Here is an 18,173-nt window from a genome sequence, read left to right as displayed (position 1 = left end):
TTCTTTAGACTTTTATGCACCTTAGGTATTCCAAAAATCACTGGAATTTTTGGATATTTATTGAGCAGAAAATCATAGTTATCCCTGGAAATTCTCTTATCCATTAAGTATTCATAAAGATAACTATCTATTCTACTATATGAAATGTGTATCTCATTTTTGGAACACAAAGAGTAGTGGTCTATTATAAATAATATACTTTGCATGTCATTGATATAATCCTCTGACCTATATAAAACAACTCCACCACCCTTGTCTGGAGTCATAATTCTTATACCCTTGTTATGCTTTAAATAATTTAATAAACTCTTCTCCTTATAAGTTAGATTATTAAATAGTCTTCTTTTCTCTCCCCATACTTTATATAAGTCATCTTTTACTAACTTTTCATAAGCAGCAACCAAAGGATGCAAAGGAGGGTTAAAGGTGCTACTTCTCTTAAGAATATCTTTTGACACAACACTGGAGGGCTTCCCTGAAAACAGAATACTCAGATTCAATTTTCTTAAATATAACTGCAAATCAACCATTACTCCAGCTATGTCAGGTATTTTAGTTGGAACAAATTTAAAGCCCTTGGAAAATAAGGAAAAAAGATCTTTTGTAATAGGAACATCAGAATAATTATATATATTGAAGCCATTGAAACTGAATTGGATATTATCTAAACATTCTATTTCAGCTACAGGACCTTTCACTTGACATATTACTGATTTTACTGCATTGTCCTGTTGTAAGTTTTGTACATACCCTGTCTGCGATTTGCTATTCTCTTTGAGCACCTGGGAAGCGGAAAATCCTGCAAATCAACAGGATATTCAGGATCTAATTCACCACTGCCCATTTCAAAATTGCAGTTAATGTTGGGTACTGTCCTGTTGTTACCATCACTTTTAACATTTCCATATTCTCCTTCCTGAAAAACTAGATTATCAGTAGGATATACTTTATGGGCTTGGTACTGTTTAACATCTCTATCTAACTTCTTAGTTTTTTTCTTAAAAATACCATCACATTTTTGGTCCACCCTACTAATAACTTTGTAATACAATTTTTCATACTGCTCAAACAGCAAATCAGTAACAATTTTTTCATTTAGAGTATTTACTTCATCACATAACCTAGTTTCCATTGCCTCATAAAAGGAAACAGTATTGTCTAATAATTCCAAACCCCATTTGTTAAACATGTCAGTATATATCTTGACAATATCAGCATCATAATATATTCCATAAGGAAATTTAAAGACTCTTAGTCCCTGTGGAACTATTTGTCTTTTGATATATTCATTTAAATAACACACATCCATTTGGCACATTTTTAGTTTAAACAATTTCCTCTCAAAGGCATAAATCATGTCTCTTAATGATTCAAAATTGTATTGTCCAATTTTCCTGTTAACAGATACTCCATTACTCCTTTGTGGACTTGCACCAGAAAAAATAAAATGTTTATGAAGTAGGTTACCAAAATGTTCATAATATTTATAAGTTACAGCTTCTTTTACAGTTGCATGACCCACAATTTCTATTAGAATTCGAAAATTCCTTTCTTCCAGTAACCTTGCTACTGGTGCACAAGTTGTTACCATTTAAAAACTTGCTATTTGTGTTATAGAACTATGGTAAGTTTATAAACATTCGAATGCACAAGAAAAAAATAAGGAAAAAATACAAATCTTCTAAATGTTATGTACATATCTTGATCTGTACATGTGTGTGTGCATGTGTATTTTTGTTTGTGTATAAAGAAATCTCAGAGCAGTTTTACAATACAAATAAGTATGTCTCTATGAGCAATGTCTGAGGTCGAGCCAAAATGGTATACATATATGGAAACAACATGCTCTTATCTATCACTTAATATGTGTTCTAGCATACACTATCTGGTGACTAAACCCTTTCCTTTACCTAGTACAAATTCCCTAAGTCTTTTGGGTTTCAAATACCATGACAGGAATGGACACTATTCTTAAGCCAAAGTATGATTAAAATTCATGAAATTAGTATTGTTTCAGTGTTTGATGTTAGCCAGAAGTGCTCTTCACAGCACCTGCATTGTGCCAGGAATTGAATCCTCTTGAAGTTTATATGGAGATGCATGTTTTACCTGTGAAGGGTCACAGATGCACATGTTAACAGTTGCCATTCAGCTGGATTTGTCACAATCATTGGAATCGTTTGCATTCTTCATACCCCTGCTGTATCCATCATTGACATATCAGCCATCTGCCATTTCCATAGTCTTTCAGATTGGCACATTTTACTGGTAGCCCCACCTAGATATTGACAGTAATGCAGGACATGAAAAACTTATAGTATATTCATCAGATTGGTTAGTTGCTTTGTTAATTTTTGAATTACAACACCCTTCTTTTTTATAAATGTTGGAGTAAGACCACACTGCATTCTGCACACCTATACTATATTCAGTTAGGTCATATATAAAAAAGAAGAGTGTTGTTATTCAAAAATTAACAAAGTAACTAACCAATTTGATGAATATAGTATACGTGTGCAGAATGCAGTGTAGTCTTACCGACCATTGTTTCTATTTTGCGTTTATCATTCTGTCTTCTAAAATCTGTAGGTGGGGATAATGTGTGTAAAAGACAGTTTCCAGCACTCCTGTTAGAAGATCAATTCTTTCTTTCTTGCCTCAGAAAAGCTATTCATAATTCTAGTACTGAACATATTTATTCTGTTTCTCTCACTATTATATGGGATAAGTTTGATGCTAATATATAGTCATGTGTTCCGACATTACGTATCTATAAAACTGCAACATTGTTTAGCAAGGTAAGTGAAGTATGCAACTGGAACAAGTTTCTAATTATTTTATGTAAGTTATATAGATATTGGATGTTATGTGATCCTATCTCGCCTACATTCTGAATGATGGGTTCGGAGCCGATCCCTCGGCTCCGACTCGGCACGCTTATGCCAAAGAGCGAAGTCTCTTATTGGCTGAGCTTACTATATCCCAGGATGCACCACCATCAGTCCCCCAGATCTCGTTTGCCGCTTAACTGCAAGGACGTGGTCTCGAGCTGGCTGGGCTGAGTAGCTTTTATTAACTACTTTTTCTGTCAGTTTTTGTGCTTGTATTTCACAAAAGCCGTTTTAACGGCTATTGCTGCCTTTTGCTGCCTGTTGTGTACGATTGAGTAGTGGTATTTCTTGTGGGTGATTGAGTAGAGTTTGTTTCGCCCCCCTTTCAATCCAGGGCCTTTTCGGTCAAACTGTATAACTGAACTTTTTAGTGTTTTAAAGTTCCCGGTTATTACACCCAAGGTTGTGTTTTACACTGTTTCTGTAAGCCTTCGGTTTTTTGTTATAAGCGATTCTACAGTTGTTAAATTTCCTGTCAGAAATTGTTTAACATTATGTCTCAAGCCCCTAGGCCTTCGGGCTTTAAAAAATGTACTAAATGTGCTTTTAAGATGTCTGTTACTGATGACCATCTACTTTGTGTTTATTGTTTAGGGGCAAAGCACTTGCAGGAGTCATGCAGCGTATGTCACGCTTTTTCCTCTAGGGTCCTCCAGGAGAGGAAAAATAAATTAATTCTTAAAGGGTTGATTAAACCTTCTTTTGAAGAAGCCTTGTCTTCCGCTCCGACTCCTGCCAAAAAGAAAAGGGCTTCGGCTCCGACCAGTCCGTCGGATCCGACTGCCAAGAGACCTAGGCAGGCCTCTCCTTCGGCTCCAAAGACTTCGGAGCCGAGGTCAGAACGGTCTGCCTCGATGCCTCCAGTATCGACTCCTCGGGCTTCGGAGCCGATGGCTGGGGCATCGAGAGGCGGGTCACCTTCGTCGGCTCCACTGCTCTCGGAGCCGACAAGGGTCGCCCGCTCAGACACTTCCTCCTCGGCGCCGAAGTCTACCTCGGCACCGGTGGAATCTGGTGTGTGTCTTTCCTCGGCGCCGATTCTCATCGAGTCGCCTCGGAGCCGGTCCCCTAGTCCCTTGGGGCCGAGGAGAGGTCTTCTCGAACCCGTTCTGTTTCCTCTCGGTCTTGAGAATGTCGGATTCTGATATAGACAGGGTGCTCCAAAGACTTTTCCAGTCCCCAGTCTTCCAAAATTTGTTTCGGCTCCGACCCAGTTGGCTTCGGAGCCGATGGCCATGACCCACCCCATTGCTATTCCTCCTCCGACTGCTTCGGCTCCGTCGGAGCAGGTGCTTTTGGAACCGGTGGAGATCTCAGGGTCGGCTCCGACCCTTACTCCAACCCGGGCCCTCGGGTCCGAGTTTGGTACGCGGACTTCTTCGGCTGGACCCGAGGGTGATGTTTCGGGACCGATGCTTTCGGTTCCGAGCCTCCCTCTCGGTGCTTCGGCTGCGGGACTTCCGTCTACTATCATGGCCCCGGAGACTGGACGCTCCCAGGATTCTGGAGGTCCGGCTTTCAGAGCCATGAGGAGTGCCTTGGCCAAATCCTCTTGGGCCATCTCTCCGGTTTTACCAGCACCTTCCCTGGGCGTGGAGACTGGGTCTTTGGCAGTTCCCCTGTCCGTAGCCAGCGGAGCCCCGAGGCCTGAGGTTACCCCCAGTGGGGGTTCCCCTCTTCCTGAGGGTTCTTCGGAGTCATCTCCAGAGGAACCCCCAAGGAAGAGATCGTGCAAGAGGAAGCACGTGGACTCCCCCGAGTCTATCACATCGGACACGGATATGGATGATGCAGAGGGATCCCGTAAGTCGTCCTCGGATGATGTCTCCTTTGCAGACATCTTAGAGATCCTCAAACAACGAGGCGGCTGGATGTCCAAACCCCCCTCTGCGGACGAATCAGTGCTCCTCAAGGCCTTTGGGGCTCAGCCCTCCGCCTCCTGGGTATCTCCGCCCTTCGACGAGCTTCTGGATTTAGTTTGTCGAAGGGCGTGGGAACACCCGGATACTGTGGAACCAGTCCCTTCTCGTCCAAATAAATTCTTATCTGCTCCCCCCGAGAAGGAGTTCCTTACTAAAGGCGTGGCTGTAGATGCCATGGTGGTGGCATCTGCTACACAGCAGGACGTGGCAGAGGCTTCAACGTCCATCCATCCTCCTAATAAGGAGTCTAGGAGTATGGATAGGTACGGGAAGCGCACCCTGACTTCAGCGGCCTTTACCTTAAGGTCTCTGAATTATTTGGCACATTTTACCAGGCTTCAGAGGGATCTGGTCAAGGAGTTGTCAGACTCCCTCTCGGGTAACCTACCTGAGCAGCTAGCCCAGTCCGTTAGCTCTCAGTTGGCTATCCTTACGTCAATTGCTAACTCGTCCATGAGGCTCATATCCTATGCGGCCGAAGGGGCGGGTAGAGCGGCAGGCACAGGCGTGGCTCTACGTAGACAGGCCTGGCTCCGCTTGTGTCAGTTTGCGGAGGCCTTCAAGTCTTCCTTCGCCGACGCTCCCTTTGATGGGTCCTCATTGTTTGGACCCAAGGTGAAAGACACCCTTACCCGCTGTGAGCAAGAGGGAAAAACGTTATCTGCCGTAGGGGCCCGTTATTCCACCCCCTTTCGGCCTTACCCCAAGGCCAAAGGAGGGGGGAAAATGTGGTTCCGAAAATCTCGCAAGTTTTTCTCCCAACAGCAGGAAGATTCCCCGTCCAGAGGCAGAGGGCGGGGAAATTTTTCAGGGAGACGCCGTCCCAGAGGCGGCAGAGGGCCCCGCAATTCTGGAGACCGCGAGTCCTTTCGTGGCTCTTCAGCCTCCCACACGACATGAGGGATTGCCCGGCTGTGCTGCTCCGGAGCCAGTCGGGTGTCGTTTCGCCAAGCACCTAAAAGCCTGGGAGTCAATCACTCAGGACAGATGGGTGCTTCGGATAATTGCCGGAGGTTACATCATCCCATTCAATTGCTCACCCCCTCCGTCCAAGAGAATCCCGGACCCACCACCCAGTCAAAGGGAAATTGCAGCCGCAGAAGCTTCAAAGCTGCTACAAAAAGGAGTCATCCAACTGGTCCCCACAGACCAAATCGGATCAGGAATTTACTCAAGGTTCTTTTTAGTGCCAAAAAAGACAGGGGACCTGAGACCAATATTGGATCTCAGCAGACTGAACCTATCCGTTACGAAATCCAAATTCCGAATGGTCACATTGCAATCCATTCTCCCGTTGTTGGAGAAGGATGTTTGGATGTGCTCCATAGACCTCAAGGACGCCTATTATCACATACCGATACATCAGGCGTCCAGAAGGTATCTGCGCTTCAGCCTGGGAGCCAGTCATTACCAATTTTGTGCTCTGCCCTTTGGTCTCACCACAGCCCCCAGGGTGTTCACCAAGTGTTTGGCAGTAGTGACGGCTCACCTGAGGAGCCTTGGATTCCAAGTGTTTCCCTATCTCGACGACTGGCTCCTGACTGCCACCACCAGGCATCTACTTATGGACAACCTCAAAGCCACCATCTCCTGGGTGTTTCCTGGGGATTACATTCAATTGGTCAAAGTCTGTCTTGCTGCCCTCTCAGCGCATAAAGTTTATAGGAGCAGAGATAGACTCAAGATTGATGCGTGTCTTTCTTCCTGCCGAAAGGATCCGAACCTTACAGGGCCAAGTTCAAGCTCTGATCTCGAGATCCAAAGCCCCAGCCAGGATGGTCCTACAGGTTCTAGGCTCAATGTCTGCCACGGTACTTTTAGTTCCTCTAGCAAGGTTACACATGAGGATTCTCCAGTGGCTCTTATCAACTCAATGGTCCTTTCAAGATCTTCCCCTCAATCATCACATCATGATTACGGAAACATGCAAAAGGGACCTGCGCTGGTGGCTTCAGACATCCAACTTGGATCAGGGAAAACCCTTTGTTCTCCCCCCTCCAGTGGTTACCCTGACGACAGATGCCTCCCAGATAGGGTGGGGGGGGGGCATTGTCTGGGCAGGCTAGTTCAGGGCTCCTGGCTTCCGGACGAAGCTCTTCTCCACATCAACGTGTTGGAGATGAGGGCTGTACTTCTATCCCTACAGGCCTTACACAAGTTCCTTCCTCAGGGCATCATCGCCATCCACACAGACAACATGTCGGTGGTTTGGTATCTGAACAAACAAGGAGGGACCAGATCGTATCCCCTTTGCAGAGAGGCCATGAGAGTGTGGGAATGGGCTGTAGCTACCAACCGCTTCTTGGTAGCTACCCACATCCCGGAAAGTCAAATGTATTGGCGGACAAATTAAGCAGGACAATTCTCTCTCCTCACGAATGGTCTCTAAACCGCACAGTAGCAGCCCAGGTTTTCAAGAGATGGGGGCCGTGCTGCGACCTATTTGCGACTCCACAAAACACCAAGTGCCAAAGGTTCTTCTCCTTGATTCCACATCAGGAAGTACCGGCCATGGATGCTCTAGCACAACCCTGGCCAACAGGGTTGCTTTATGCTTTTCCTCCAATTCCACTCCTTCCCAAAGTCATTCAAAAGCTTCTCAGCTAAGGTCTTCAATGATTCTGATTGCCCCATACTGGCCTCGTCAGATATGGTTTCCTTACCTGAAAAAGCATGCAGTGGACGATCCGTGGACATTAGACCTGATCCCGGATTTGCTAATCCATCAGTCGGGACATTGGCATCAGTCCCTTCAATCTCTGAAATTGACAGCTTGGCTCCTCCACTTCCGACCTTAGTTAGAAGACACACACTAGACCCGGAAGTTGTTCACATTTTGTCTTCGGCCCACAAACCCACCACTAACAAATTGTACCTCAGTAAGTGGAAGAGGTTTGCTATCTGGGCTCAACTCAAGGGCTTAGACCCTATCACTGCTCCGGTCCCAGAGGTTTTGAAATTCTTAACATCCCTATTTAATCAGGGATCTTCTGTCTCAACTATTAAAGTTCAACTAGCTGCTATCTCTAAATTCCATGAATCCACGGATCCTCCTTTGATGAGCAGCAGGCTATGCAAAACATTCATTAAAGGTGCGAGTCTGTTAAGGCCACCAGTTTTTCATCCTGCACCTCCGTGGGATCTTGATTTAGTGCTTCGCGCATTAACATCCCCCCCTTTTGAACCGGCTGCTACATGCGAATTAAAATATCTGTCATGGAAAACGGCATTCTTAGTGGCTATTACTTCGGCAAGAAGAGTCTCAGAGCTTCAAGCCCTGTCTATTAAACCACCATATCTGATTTTCCACAAAGATAGAGTATCTCTTAGGCCTAATCCATCCTTTGTCCCGAAGGTCTGCTCTAGTTTCTGTCTTCAACAATCTCTAGAACTACCAGTTTTCTTTCCAAAATTCTCTAATGAAGCAGAATACACTCTCCATAAATTGGATGTTCACAGGCAATTACGCTTCTATTTAGACAGGACTCAGCAACTTCGTAAGTCAGACCAGTTGTTTGTGTCCTTCTCAGATAATAAATTGGGCCAAACCATCACAAAAGCTACAATCTCAAAATGGATCAGAGATTGCATAACTCAGGCCTATTCTTCTTCAAATAAGCAACTTGCATCATCTATCAAAGCTCATTCTACCAGAGCTATGGCTACTTCTATAGCTTTTCATTCCAAGCTCGCTATTTCGAGATTTGTGCTGCGGCTACTTGGTCCAACCCGCACACTTTCATTTCCCACTACAAATTGGATGTGGCATCTAAAGGACGAGCTTCATTTGGTTCCACGGTACTCAGGAGTGTTTTCCAGTGAGCCACCCAGGATTCAGGTGCTAGGACGCTGTCCCATCATTCAGAATGTAGGCGAGATAGGATCACATAACATCTTTTAGTTATGTACTCACCATAACTTCAGATGTTTGGGATCCATCTCGCCTACATTCCTGATACCCACCCTCCTTCCCCCTGCCTTGCAGATCAGAAGAGATAGAACGGTTTGAGTTCCACTGTTTTTATCTTGTTTCATCTGACGATGTTATATAAGCAGGGTATGCATGTGTGCATGTATGCGGACAAACTAGATCTGGGGGACTGATGGTGGTGCATCCTGGGATATAGTAAGCTCAGCCAATAAGAGACTTCGCTCTTTGGCATAAGCGTGCCGAGTCGGAGCCGAGGGATCGGCTCCGAACCCATCATTCAGAATGTAGGCGAGATGGATCCCAAACATCTGAAGTTATGGTGAGTACATAACTAAAAGTTTAAGGCAGTATTTAAGGATAAAAGGCGAAAACAAAGCGAAAAGTATATGCAGCTTTGTATTTTACAAAGTAATTGCAGATAAAATGTAGAACTTGGTTACCTAATATAAACAGATTTAGCTTCAAAGTGCAATAATGTGCAGATACAATGATAACTCTGGTAAAATATTACAGATCTTGATGACACTGGGCAGCAATGTTGTAATTATGAGTTTATATCTTCAGTGGCTCACATAAATGGATGTAATTAATGGATGGCTAAATCAGATGAGAAGGAAGGAAGTAAAGTTAGAATTTCTTTCAGTTTACCCTTAAAATAAAAAAAAAAAATTTGACTCCTAAAAAATAGAGTTTCCAGTCATGGCAGATTCACTGTTGAATTATATTGGGCATTTATAAAGAATGTTGCTTATAATGATTAAAATTATTTGATTGTATTACCATTTCTGGCTAAAAGATTTGGCAGACTATGATTTGTGCAAACTAATATCAAGACTCAAATTGCTGTAGTACTTTATTAATTTTGTATAAAGGCCAAAATGGCTTCTTCCCTGCAAGAAAAATGAAGTCTGCAACTAAATATGTATGGTAAACACCTACAGGTGTCTGATCATTTGAACTACATGTTCTGCATCTGCTTGCCTAACTCCACATGCAGATGAGCTGTTTATAGTAACTCTGTATTTTTATATATTGCTGGAAATATGTAGTGTATAATGGAGGTCACAATGATTATCAAACTGAAGCTGACCATGACTGTTTAATTCCAGTACACTTCGATACTCAGAATCAACTTGAAGTAAGAATGATGAATATGTGACTTCCACATAGAAATGAATAGATATGTATTTAACTATGTTTTCTTTTGTCTTTGATATGTAATTAACTGTTTTCATTTGTCTTTGATATGTAATTAACTATGTTTTCTTTTGTCTTTGATGTGTAATTAACTATGTTTTCTTTTGTCTTTGATATGTAATTAACTATGTTTTCTTTTGTCTTTGATATGTAATTAACTATGTTTTCTTTTGTCTTTGATATGTAATTAACTGTTTTCATTTGTCTTTGATATGTAATTAACTATGTTTTCTTTTGTCTTTGATGTGTAATTAACTATGTTTTCTTTTGTCTTTGATATGTAATTAACTATGTTTTCTTTTGTCTTTGATATGTAATTAACTATGTTTTGTCTTTGATATGTAATTAACTGTTTTCATTTGTCTTTGATATGTAATTAACTATGTTTTCTTTTGTCTTTGATGTGGAATTAACTATGTTTTCTTTTGTCTTTGATATGTAATTAACTATGTTTTCTTTTGTCTTTGATATGTATTTAACTATGTTTTCTTTTGTCTTTGATAGGTAATTAACTATGTTTTCTTTTGTCTTTGATATGTAATTAACTATGTTTTCTTTTGTCTTTGATATGTAATTAACTATGTTTTCTTTTGTCTTTGATATGTAATTAACTGTTTTCATTTGTCTTTGATATGTAATTAACTATGTTTTCTTTTGTCTTTGATGTGTAATTAACTATGTTTTCTTTTGTCTTTGATGTGTAATTAACTATGTTTTCTTTTGTCTTTGATATGTAATTAACTATGTTTTCTTTTGTCTTTGATATGTAATTAACTGTTTTCTTTTGTCTTTGATATGTAATTAACTGTTTTGATTTGTCTTTGATATGTAATTAACTATGTTTTCTTTTGTCTTTGATGTGTAATTAACTATGTTTTCTTTTGTCTTTGATATGTAATTAACTATGTTTTCTTTTGTCTTTGATATGTAATTAACTGTTTTCATTTGTCTTTGATATGTAATTAACTATGTTTTCTTTTGTCTTTGATATGTAATTAACTATGTTTTCTTTTGTCTTTGATGTGTAATTAACTATGTTTTCTTTTGTCTTGATATGTAATTAACTATGTTTTCGTTTGTCTTTGATATGTAATTAACTATGTTTTCTTTTGTCTTTGATATGTATTTAACCATGTTTTCTTTTGTCTTTGATGTGTAATTAACTATGTTTTCTTTTGTCTTTGATATGTAATTAACTATGTTTTCTTTTGTCTTTGATATGTATTTAACTATGTTTTCTTTTGTCTTTGATATGTAATTAACTATGTTTTCTTTTGTCTTTGATATGTAATTAACTATGTTTTCTTTTGTCTTTGATGTCATTAACATCATCAGAATATTCCTTTTACCACTATGTTTATTCCTACTTCAACAACTGTGACTATAAAAAATAATAGTGAATAATAGTGACTTTTTTGGTCAGAGTATGAAAGACTTGAAGTTTGCTTTGTTGCAATCCTTTTCATTTGAGCATTATACGATTCAAATTGAATGTCAGTTATATCATCAGAACAAGTGTGTGTATATGAGTTTTCTTTGGATGCTTCTGAAGGCTATTCCAGGTCCCTGGGCCTAATTTTTCTCCATCTATATAATGAGATATACTCAGAGTAATACAGCTGGACAGGTTTTTCCTGTAATGTACATCATGATACTTAACTATTTTCTTGGACACTTCATTAAAACTGAGGGAATACCAATTCCATATATATATATATATATGTCGTTATCCTCAAATAAAAAAAAGACATAAAGAGCTCCATTAATTTTAAGACATTGGCCACAATATGGCTTAATCTACATTTAGTATTTTAAAATAGGGCTTTGAAAATAGTAAATAGTCTTAAAATCATTGAGTGTCTTGGAAAGGTATGATAACCAAATTAACTACATGTTAATTTTCCATTTGTCTTGTGGTTGAATATATATATATATATATATATATATATATATATATATATATATATATATATACACACACACACACATATAAATATCTTTAAGGATCATTTATCTCAACATTATGCTTCAATTCCAGTGAATTTTTCTTTGCTATAAAAGTAACAACTTTCTTTAGCATTTTCTTGATGTATAATCAAGTGGTTTTCCTTCCAGGTGGGGTGGTCCATAGCCACATGGTTTTAATGATCAAACAGTAAAGTTAATTTAGTAGTGCCGGAATATTATTGTTCAATAATCAATTTTGGAATTCCATTTTGATCAAAATAGTGATTATGGAATCCCATAAAAATATAACTATTTCAAATTTATAATCAAACAAACACTGAATTTTACCTTACTGGAAAGAATATCATTTTCTGGTATTTCCATTGCAAGAACAGTGAGGTCATTATATAAAATTGTTGAATGTATTTGAAGCTAAGGATGATAACTGGTCTTGTCAATGTATTGCTAGACTTTTTTTTCCAACCTGGTGATCTATTTATTAATTTGTCTGTCGCATTTTTTCATGTACTGGTGTCAGTTTCCCTTTGGTTTTATATTAACTGTATGGTATTCTTACATTAACAATAATAGAATAGCTGCTTCATCTATTTATCTCTAGCTTGCATTAACTAGTTAACATACATTTCATGTATTCCTTCCTGTTTTTCCTTTTTTCAAATCTTTTCCTTCCCTGCATCTCTTTCATTTTTTCCAAGTTTTTAGCCTTTATTAATTCCATATTTATTGTATTCATCTGTATCATGCATATATTATCATGACAGTGGTTTCATTTTACCTCCACAGTTGTCAGGCTTGTAGGTTAAGTAATGATTTTGCTTCAGTCCTCCTCTTTCTGGTCCACAATTTTTAAAAACATCCCCTTCATTTCCTGAGTCTTCTCATCTCCATGATTAGTTTATTCTGTCTTTGCCCACTTATTTTCCTTCCTAATGTCTCCTCCTTTATCTGTTACCAGCAGTTAATTCACTTTTATTTTCTCTTTTCCATATTCTACTTTCTTTCAGTGAGTACCCCAGAAGAGCCTATGATGACAGAAGAGGAGGAGCCCACCCTAGAGGAAGCCAGAACAGCCTATCATGACAGAAGAGGAGGAGCCCATCCTAGAGGAAGCCAGAACAGCCTATGATGACAGAAGAGGAGGAGCCCTCCCTAGAGGAAGCCAGAACAGCCTATCATGACAGAAGAGGAGGCGCCCACCCTAAAGGAAGCCAGAACAGCCTATGATGACAGAAGAGGAGGAGCCCACCCTCAAGGAAGTAAGAATCACACTAAGGAAGGTAGCAGGCTCAGATGAGGTCACAGCAAATATGATAAAGATGGCTGAGATAGGAGAGAAGTGACTCTTGGGGGTACTCATAGCAGTATGAAGAGAAAGGCATATCCCAGATGACTACAGAATAAGCATGCTCATGCCAGTGTTCAAAAACAAAGGGGACATTCACAACTATGGGCAGTACAGAGGTAACAAGGTCCCGTCACATTGCATGAAGGTTCTGGAGAAGAGGATTTATAAATGAATGCACAGAGCAGAGAAGTACTAGAAAGAAAGATGCGAGATGAGCAGTTTGGAGTCTGATCAGGATGCAGCACAACTGACCTGATGTTTGCAGTGAGATGGATACTTGAGAAGAAGCTGGAGATGAGGAAAGTGCCCAACTGTGCATTCTTAGACTTGGAGAAAGAATATGACAAGGTCTCATGAAAGCTGATTTGGGCAGTCCTGCAATGGTTGAACATACCAAAAACATTGGTAGAATTAGTGCAGGCTATGTACAAGGACCCAATATGTCAAGTATGAACAGTGTTTGGTCTAACAGAGGGGTTCCCAGGGGGAGTGGGTGTGCATCAGGGTTCAGCTCTTAGCCTACTGGTGATCATACTAGTGATGGACTAAATTAGCAAACAGGTTGGAAGGGGACAGATCAACAAAGTTGCTGTATGCAGATGACATGGCATTACAGGCAGACTCTGAGCAAGAACTCAACAAAGGATAGGGGAATAGAATGGAAAAGTGAAAGCACATTAGATGAAAATACATACAAGTAAGAGGGTTGCAATGGCAGCAAATGGGGGAAATAAGATGCTGAAAATTGGGATAGAAGGCAAAATTTTGGAACAGGTTAACAGTTTCAAGTATCTGGGAGGGGTGCTAGAAGACAAGGTAAGTCTGAATGAGGAGATCAGTGCTAGAATCAGAGTGGCTGCAGCCAACTGACAGTGTGTGTCAGGGGTAGTATGTAACAGAAGAATGGAAAAGTAAGGTGTGCAAAACAGTGGTGAGATCAGTACACCTGTATGGTACAGTCACTTGCACAGTAAAGGCAGAGCAGTTGAGGAAGCTGGAGGTGATGGAAATAAAGTGCCTGAGACAGGTAGGATGAGACAGGTGGGACACTCAAAGAAATGATATAAGATCAGAAGCCAAAATAGCTCCAATTGGAGAAAAGATTAAACAGAACAGATTATGGTGGTTCGGGCACATATACAGAAAAGTAGAAGACCATCTGTTAAAGAAGAATTTGGGACAGACAGGAAGAAGGCAAGAGGAAACAGCATCCAGCAAAAAGGTGGATGGATTATGTGAGAAAAGATGTGCGTCAGTCAGGCATGAGTGTTGAGGAAAGCAAAAGAGTGGCAGTGAATCGAGAGAGAGATGGCAACAGTTGACATGACACCGCGACCCCATTAGGAAAGGTGGTTGATAATGACTGCAGCAAGTGAAGTCCCATTTCTTTCCCTTCCACTTCACATGCTCTGTACGGTGCATTAGGATTCTACGTTTTGCCTGTCGCATCAATGTAAAATCGTTTCACTGTTTTGTATTGTGTGTCTTACAGGTGACTGAGAATATCTTCCCAGAAGTGCCTGCTCCGTCATCCTTTTCTAACTTTAGGCCTTTCTTTCCTACTGCTCCTCCTCACTCCCCTTCTGTCTTCCTCCTAACGTATTATTTGGATTCCTGCATTTCTTTATAATTCACTGTTGATATTCCAAGGATATATCATCAGTCATCCAAAGTACAGAACTAGAAATATGAAGTAAGTTTGCTATTATTTTCTGCAATCTCATTTTAATTTTCACAGGCTCAGTATTCATATAACTGGGCCTTGCATATCTGATTGATGGTCTCTTTGTGCATACCTTCTCATCTCCTCTTTTCTACCTTCTCATCTCCTCTTTTCTACCTTCTCATCTTTTCTCTTTTGCATCTTCACTCCTTTGCACTTTAAGCAACTCTTTCAATCTTTACTTGAGTTTTTAATCTCATAACTTGTCTTTATCCAGTTGACCACTTCTCTTTCTATTTAATTACATCATTGTATTTCCCCTCATGTTTTCTTTTCATTAGTCTGTGTACATTTTGTACAGTGCTGTTTTACTCTGCCAGTTCAGTCAGAATACCTAAGCTTCTTGGCCCACCCTAATTATTATTACTAGCGTTCTTACCATTTGTCCTTATTCAGGGGCTTTATTCAGGTCCCCTGTCTCGCTAAGGCTTTTATTGCCCTTACTGTTTTCATAACTTTTAGCTTATTAATCCTTATCTTTTCTCTCTAGCTCACACCAGTGCCTTTGGACCTTCCTTAACCTGTCCATTAATTACATTTTTTACACAAAATATACTACTTCTCAACAAATTCAACATCAAAAACCTTTCCTACTCCCTCCAAAATTTAGACTTTCTATAACTTCAAAGGCTATGCTATAATATTCCTAACTGAGTGAGTCATCCTTTTCCAAAATTGCTCCTGCAAGCTAGGACTGAAAGACTGAAACTATTGGGTAAATAGACCACCTCAAACTGTTAAATAAGTCACTTTGTGCACATCTAGTCAAGGAAAGAAATATAACTGCTTCAGAAATGCTGCTTAACTAAAGCTTTTCTCCATGGGCCTCCACTAAAAATGGGCATGTTTGTCCAGTCAGACTTTCCAGGTAAACAGAAATAAATATTTCCACTTCAGATTATTAGTTGGTTTCGATTCTGTGCTTTCAGATTTTACTTGGATTTCAAATTCTTAATAAATTCTTGTCAACCTTTTCTTAAATCACATGAATTATAGTTCTGCATTTGATCTTATAACAACAAATGACGTCTGTTCTTGCTGCATATATTTTTCCAGTTTTCTACATGATGAATTATTTACTTCTATATACACGCCATTGAAAGAAATTGTATTTTTTGTATTTATTTACTTTGTTTTATATGTATTTGCTACAGTTATTTGCCATTGGTGCTTTACTCTGACCCTTGACCTACATGTTGTGTCCGTGCTTTTGATGTTTTTTTGCGTTTAAAGCCTGGATCATGGCTAAAGAGAGTTCTTGGCCCATTCCACTTACCTGGTAAACAAACAAACAAAAAATCAATAAATAAATGAATAGGTAATAACTCAACTTTACCCAGGTGAAATAGCCTTCTCTTCCTCACCGGCTCTCCTTTTATTTTCGATTCTTTGATCACCATCTGTGTTCCAAGTTGTGACATACATCTTCAGCTTCATCTTCTTATTCTGAATATATCTGCACCTGCCTTTCTACTCCAGCGTTACACTGCTTATTGGACTGATGTCCTACTTGCTGGGTTTTGTTTCCTCACCTGGTCATTATTCTGGGTCATGCCCCTTCCCTTTCAGTCTGGTTTGTCAGTTTATGTATTTGGTCATGTTATTGCTTGTTTCTGTCACTGCAGTTGGTTCCTCATTACTTCCCAGACAGCTTCGGATGAGTAACACTAGGGCATCCATGGGATTTTTTCTTAGTGTCTTTTTTTTGTTTTTTCTAGTGACAGAACTTGACAGGCAGACATCCATCATTGCATTTTCTAGTTCTTGGTAAGTAAACTCTGGAGTTTCTCCAGTGTCTTGCAGTCATTTTACAAAACTGACAGGTTTGCTGGACAAGGAAGGCTAGTCTAGATGCCTCACCTTCTAAGCTTGCCACAGCCTTCCTCAGATTTTGCTATGTAATCTGGAATTAATTTTAACCTGTCTTCCTATAACAGTGATCTGTATTTTTGTTGGCAACTGTAATGCAATCATTTGTGGAATATCAATACACGTGTCAAACTATACACCTAATCAGACCGCTCTTTATGTTAGATTGCCATCTGCGACTCCTGTCACTCTGAATTTCTAACAAGGTAATGTGCAATATCTTATAATACTTTAGTGCGTAAAAGTTATATAACTTTCTGAGATATTCTCAGGAATTCTAATTATCCTGATATTAAGTCTATGTGACTGTTTCTTCACATTATCCATTTGTTTTAGTTTTTTTAAGCATCAAAGTAATTTGTAGTTCTGATATTATTTCCAGATGTGTTCTAACCACTATTTATATGTCAGTGATCCGTTGCTCTTGTTTCTACTTGTAACCACTATTTTCATGTCAGTGATCCGTTGCTCTTGTTTCTACTTGTACTTTCTGTCTGCATTTGATGATTAGCTGCCATGCGCTTCAGTGTTTCAATATTTTGGGCCATAGCAGTCGGCATCTTTTTGCATGTTTTCCACTTTCAGTGCCATTCATTCCTCCTTCATTGTCCAATTCTTTTCGCTTGTCATTAATTGTTGGTTTCTATTCTCTAATAGGATTTTGAGCCCACAAACTCATATTTTATAATGCATCTGAAGCAGGAGATGAAGTATTTTGCCATCTTAACAGTCCGCTAACTTATACAGCAGGCCCAGTGGTCTAATGGATAAGTCAGTGGCCTCCTAAGCAAGGGATTGTAGTTTTGAGTGCCACCTAATGTGAAATAATCAGGGGTTGGGGATGCCATAATGGTTAAGGTATTTACTCGATAGAAACAAGGTACATGGTTTGCTTCTCATCTTTGAAAGGAAAATTAGCTTGGCTTAAAGTGGCCCATTAGGTCAGCTAGATTAGTACTTATCTATGAACCTACATATACCAACTCTACAGTCGCACAACAGTGGAGAAAAGTCAGCACCACACATTGCATTGTTGTCAGTTGAACAAACAACACTTGACTCAAACCTCACTTCCAAGTTTGGTGACAAGCCCAGATGTTTAGCTATTCCTAACAGGAAACACACAACAAAACATTGCTAAGTGCCCTAAGAAGTATTTGCTTCACTTGTTTTGTTGACCTTCTTATAGGTCACTTGACTATATATAGTGAAGAATCTGTTGGTGCAAAAATAGCATTTTGTATGCGATACCTTCTGTCTGCACTTGCTGATTTAGTAGTACTGCTGTTCACTGTTGCTCTATTGTGTGCCACAGCAGATAGCATCT

This window comes from Protopterus annectens, chromosome 7.part0 (genome assembly GCF_019279795.1).
Source record: "Protopterus annectens isolate FY-2018-M chromosome 7.part0, PAN1.0, whole genome shotgun sequence".
Taxonomy (NCBI): domain Eukaryota; kingdom Metazoa; phylum Chordata; order Ceratodontiformes; family Protopteridae; genus Protopterus; species Protopterus annectens.
Note: the sequence above shows the minus strand (reverse complement) of the source record.